The sequence below is a fragment of the Chiloscyllium punctatum genome, chromosome 51, assembly GCF_047496795.1.
Source record: "Chiloscyllium punctatum isolate Juve2018m chromosome 51, sChiPun1.3, whole genome shotgun sequence".
NCBI lineage: Eukaryota > Metazoa > Chordata > Chondrichthyes > Orectolobiformes > Hemiscylliidae > Chiloscyllium > Chiloscyllium punctatum.
The window spans coordinates 42903418-42909708 of NC_092789.1; the positions used below are offsets into that span (position 1 = coordinate 42903418).

The 6291-nt window shown below is 41.2% G+C and overlaps 1 non-coding gene across 1 annotated transcript; it reads right to left on the reverse strand.

The window, feature by feature from the left end:
* Window positions 1–817: 817 nt before the first annotated feature.
* On the reverse strand, window positions 818–899 carry trnal-uaa (transfer RNA leucine (anticodon UAA)). The gene is given in 2 exon segments: window positions 818–852; window positions 862–899. It is a non-coding gene; the product is annotated as a tRNA-Leu (tRNA).
* Between the last annotated feature and the right edge of the window lie 5392 nt (window positions 900–6291).

Here is a 6291-nt window from a genome sequence, read left to right on the forward strand (position 1 = left end):
AGAGGTCAGGGTCTTCCAGTTGACAATACTTCCATTGATCCAGATCGTCAGTTAGCTGCCAGGCTTTTGATGAACTTTAAATTAATCTGTGAGAATCTGATCTGGAGGGGGTGCCCCCTTCGGAAATGCACTCACTGAAGTTATTTGAGAATCACCTGCAAGGATTCGTGAAATTTAAACTGTGCAATAGAAAGCTGGTTTATCTGAGAAATAGACCATCAATTAGCGTTCGCTTAGTTTGTTGATCAGGAGACAGAAACTGGGATATTTTCCCATGAATTCTCCCAGAGACGCTGTGGTGAGTTAAGCCGTTCGTTAATCACGTTTAGCTTCTGTACATATATTTCCTTTTTGAATCCCGAACTGTTTTCGGTGTTATTTCCCATTTAAGAGCCTGTTGCTCAGAGTCAGCATCGTTATTTCACTAAACCTTCTATTCAACAGCACCCCTTTCTCTCAATTTTCATAAAAAATAGACATTAGGGAACGTTGTGATTAACATAGAAATTTCAGAACAAAATTCAGCAGAGTATGTGGAAATATAATTTACCTCTCCTAAACTCCATCCTGATCTCTCTGTCTTTTTACAGAGTGAGTGCACTGTGAAACCAATGTGTTAGAAGTTCCAGAGCTGACGAATATCTACATAAGAGTATGGCAAATATTTGTAGGTACGCACTGAGTATTTAAAGTATGGTTTTTATTCTAAACTGACCTCAGAGGCTCATGTGATCCGAGACTGCCGAAACAGGCCGTTCAGCCTATCATGTGTACGCCAAACCTCTGCAGAGCCTCATACCGTGCAAAAGGTGCAAGTTAGTAGCAGTGGGATTCGAACCCACGTCTCTGGAAAGACTGGAACTTAAGTCCCGCGCCTTAGACCGCTCGGCCATGCTACTACCTCTTCATCTTAGGTTTTGTGAACGGTGACTTCACTGAGCTGCTTGAGGTACATTTTCTCGTACTTCATGTATAAAAGCATGTATATTCTTCAGAAGGCTCGCTGGTTTTGTGGTATGGAAGCTGCAACTGTCAAGACATTATTCTGAACAATAATGGATTATCTACATTACATTCTGATACCATGTGGCCCATCTGATCAAGATCACGTTGCAATCTGACGTAACTTTCTTCGCTATGCAATACACTGCTACTTTTGGTGTCATCTGCAAACTTAGTAACTATATATCCTGTGTTCATATCGGAATCATTTACCTCAATGACAAAACATGTTGGACCCAGCATCGAGTCGTGTGGCACACCACTGATCACAGGCCTCCAGTCCGAAAAACAACTCTTTACCATCACGCTCTTTCTTTACCTTCCCAGCCAGTCCTGTACTAAATGGCTAGTTCTCCCTGCATACCATGAGATTTAACTTTGCTAACCAGTGTCCTGTGGGAAATCTTGTCGAATGCCTTATTTAAGTCCATAGAGATCACGTCCACCGCTCTGCCCTCATCGATCCTCATCATTACTTCTTCAAAAAACTCAATCATATTTGTGAGACAAGAATTCCCAAGGACAAAGCAATGTCGATTACCCCAAATGAGTCCTTACCTTTCCAATATGTGTAACTGATGTCCCTCAGGTTTCCCTCCAACAATTTGCCCACCAGCGATGTCAGCTATCCAGTTTTTAGTTCTCTGGCTTGTCCTTACCACCTTTCAAAAATGGCGCCATGTTAGCAAACCGCTCGTCTTCTGGCACCTCACCTGAGAGTAACTCTAACATAAATATCTCTGCAAGGGGCACAGTAATCACTTCCGTAGTTTCCCACAAAGCTCTGATGTAGACCTAATCAGGTCCTCGGGATTTGTTCAACTTAATGCGTTTCAAAATATCGAATAGTTCGTCCTCTATAATACGGACATTTTTCATGATGTCGCCATCTATTAGACCACATTCTATGTTGTCCATATCCTTCTTAACAATAAAAACGGAAGCAAATAGTCGTTTAGTATCTTTCCCATATTCTTCAGCTCCACACCGAAGCTGCAGTGCTGATTTTTGTGTGGTCCAGTTCGCTCCAGAGTTACCCTTTCGTCTTTAATGTATATATAAAACACTTCTGGATTCTTCTAAACTCTATTTGCCAAAGGTATCTCATGTCCCCTTTTTTGCCATTCTGATTTCCCTCTCAAGTATACTCCCTCTGCCGTTGTACTCTTCCAGGGATTCACTCGATCGCTCCTGTCTGTACGTGATGTCTGCATCCTTCTTTTTCTTCACTTAATCCTCAATATCTAAAGTCATCCAGCATTCCTGACACCGACCGGCCTTTTCTTTCAATCGAACAAGAATATACTGTCTTTGGATTCCCGTTTTTTCATTTCTGAAGACTTCCCATTTTCCAGCCATCCCAGTACCTGCGACCCAATCAGCTTTTTAATTTCTTGCTTAATGCCGACAAAATTAGCCTTCCTCCAAATTACAATTTCAACTGTTTGATATGTTTGATCCTTTTCTATTACTGTTTCAAAACTAACAGAACTATGGTCGCTGACCCCAAAGTGCACCCTCACTGACAACTCAGTCACCTGCCCTGCCTCATTTCCCATGAGGAGATCAAGTTCTGCACTTTCTCTGTTAGGTGCATTCACATACTTCCTCACAACTTTTTCTTAGATTAGATTACGTACAGTGTGGAAACTGGCAATTTGGCCCAACAAGTCCACACCGACCCACCGAAGCGCAACCCACCCAGACCCATTCCCCTATATTTACCCCTTCACGTAGTACGACGGGAAATTTGGCACGGCCAATTCACATAACCTGCACATTTTTGGACTGTGGGAGGAAAACGGATCACCCGGAGGAACTCCACGCAGACATGGGGAGAATGTGCCAACTCCACACTGTCATTCACCTGTCTCTATCTAAACTCTGAATACTCTGGCAGTTCCAGTCTATGTTTGGACAGTTCAAATTCCCTACCATAACCAGCCTATTAATCTTGCAGATAACTGAAATCTCGTTACAAATTTTTTTCCCGCTTTCCTACTGATTAGTATGCGGCCTATAATACAATCCCAACAAGGTGATCATTCCTTTTTTATTTCTCAATTCCATGCAAATGATTTCGCTGGGTGTCTTCCTGGGAACATCCCCCTAAGTACAGCAATAATAAAAGCCTTATGAAAAACGCAACTCCCCCTCCTCTCTTGCCTCCCTTTCTATCTTACTATTGCATTTGTATCCGACAACATTTAGCTGCCATTCATGTACATCCCTGAACCATGTTTCTGTAATTGCTGTGATATCTCAGTCCAAGTTCGCAGCCATGCCCAAAGTTAATCTGACTTCCCTGTAAGTTCTCTTGCATTGAAATAAATGCTGTTTAATTGATCAGTACTACCTTGTTCTCCGCTTTGTTCATGCCTGCCTTCACTGATTGACTTGCTGCTTGTCTCCATTGCACCAGTCTCAGATTGTTATCATTTCTCAATCTCCCGCTGGTTCCCACCCCGCCACTTACTAGTTTGAATCCTCCCGAGCCATTTTAGAAAATCTTCCTGCAATTATATTAGACCCCTTCCAATTCAGACGCAAACTATTCTTCTTGTACAGGTGGCATTTACCCCAGGAGAGATTCCAATGGTCCAAAAATATGAACCCTTCTTCCATAAACCAGCTTCTTATGCTCGCTTCATCTGCTCTATCCTACAATTCCGACCCTCACTAGCTCGTCCCAAAAGGACAATTCCAGATATTACTCCCGGAGAGGACCTCATTTTGAAATTCCTGCCTAACTCTCTAAATTCTACCTTCAGAATATCATTCTTTTCCCTTCCTATGTCGTTGTAACCAATGTGTGCAATGACCTTCTGCTGTTCCCTCCTGTCTTTGAGAGCATTTTGCACCCTGTCTGTCACATCCTTGATCCTGGCAGCAGGAAGGCAAATCACTATTCTGATTTTTCGCAATTGGCTGCAGATATGTCTGCCTGTGCTTCTGACTAGAATGTCCCATACCACGATCGATCAGTTGGAACCCGACGTAGCCCTCATGACATTATCGCCTGCCTTGCTACCAGAAACCTGTTTTTTCGTGTTAAATTCCCCTGAAAGTCCCTCACCCCCTATATTTTCCAAAACAGCATAATTGTTTGAAATAGAATTAGCCACAGGAGAGTACCTGCCTATCCTTCCTACCTTACTTGGGGTTAACTCACCTAATTTTTTCTCCCATCTTATAACTGCCATCCATCACACCCCCAGCTCTTGTAAATTCCTCATCGCCTGTAACTGTTGCTCCAAGCAATGCATTCTGTCTGACCAGATTCGCAATAATTGATATTTATTGCAGCTATAATCCTCAGTAAAGGGTAAACACTTCCAAAACTCCCACATCTGACAAGAATAGGATATCACACTACCCAAGGCCATTTTGCTACTTCCAGTCTACGCACAAAACATAGCACTGTCTTATTGTCTCACACTAGACCAACTTAATACTTTTGCCTTATATTTTTCAAATTTAATCAACAGACACATCCAATAAAAAAACAGACGCATCCAATATAATCAAGAAAAACCCACTCTACTCACTGTTATATATTTACAGCAAGGCTATACTTGAAATAATAGACTTATCTATTTTTATGCTGTAACCTTTCCCAAACAAGGTGCTCCAAGATCAGTTGCCAATGTCGCTGTTTGTTAAGTTTTCCTCGACACTCTCCAATACATGAACTCAGACAGCAAAGGCAGTAATGCGCAGATTCACTGTTATATCAGTGAGCAATGTCGGTTTCTTTCGTCTCTCCCTTACACACCATGTGTTCGCTGACTTTCTGCTTTTCAAAGTGCCGTTGTTTGACTTTGTTTTTCTCCATAGTTCCCAAACAATTACAACAGAATATAAACAGTATTTGCTGCTCCTGGAAGTCACGACAATCACCTGCAGCACCGAAAATACATCAAAATAGGAGCAGCTGTTACATTTAGATTTCCCCGTCCTCCATCTTGGCTTATCCAGAATCTTCACATGCTGTAAGTGGAAGTTAAAATAAAGTTCCTTCTTTCGATTAATCTGATTTATTCCCACAATAAATACTTTTGATTAGGAATTACCTTTTTCTTAATAGATAAAACAACTATTCGTATTTCACTGAAAGAGTGAAATTCACGTACTTTACAACTTTACCAAACTATTAAAAGAAGCTTATTTAGATTTCACAAACAACATGTCATTGTGGACTTTGCAATTTCTCTTTGTCATGTTCCCTTAATTCTTTGGATGTAAGAATTTGTTCGAAATCTCTTCATCTGAATGTAAATTTCAATTGCCAATGTTTCCAGAATCGTGGCTTCTTCTGTTACCTTCCTGCGCCAATGTTCTTTATTGTTTGCAGAATTTGTATTTCGACCATTCATTACTTTATCTTTTCTAACAATACATTTATCCTGTTTTTTCACTGATGAACTTATCCTTTATGAATGCAACTAACCTTTTCACACTAATTTCTTGTTTGCATTTCTATTTCTACAATTACCTTTATAATTCAGAATACTCTAGCAACATACTTTTCCTCCTACGTTTTTTTACTATATATCAAACATGGGGCAGTCGCTAAACTTGGCCTTACAAAAATTTCCCTTATTTGAATGCTTAAGTAATGAGAACTGTCTATTTACAGAGAGCTGAATACCTTGCCGAATGTTTCCTTCGGCGATTTTTCTCATTCAGTATATCCAGCTGAAGAGAACAAGCTTAATTGTGACCGTCTGCTGTACGTAACTGTCCGACCATTTCAGCCGTGAGCGTTCGCTGCAACAGCCCAAGCGGCCATCTTGTGCAATTCAGTCCTGGTTCACCACGACAACTCCCATCCACAGCCCCATTGCACAATTGGTGGTGTGCAGAATATCCTGGCAGAAGGGTGCTACTATTTATTGAAAGGAACCTTTTGCACACCAATTACATGGGAAATGGATAGATAAAAATGAACGATAATGATAGGAAGTTATCTTTAAAACAACGCACTTTTCTGATGTGGAAGCCAATAACCACTCTCTGCCGATCGCTGAATGCAATTTCTGGAACAGGTCTGCTAACAAGATCACGGCTGTTCCATCATAGGTTGGGAGAGTTTTCAAGGAGCTTCAATTTAACACTTTTAAAGACAGTGAGTTTCTCGCTGTGTCCAAACGTGTAAGTGATGAACAATAAATCGACAACCATGCACTCCCTCCTCTGCAGATGCTGAGTAGCAACAGCGTGTACCATCGACCAAGGATGTGAGATTTTAGACAGAAGCAAATGTAGGAGAAATTGGATTCTCCTCGG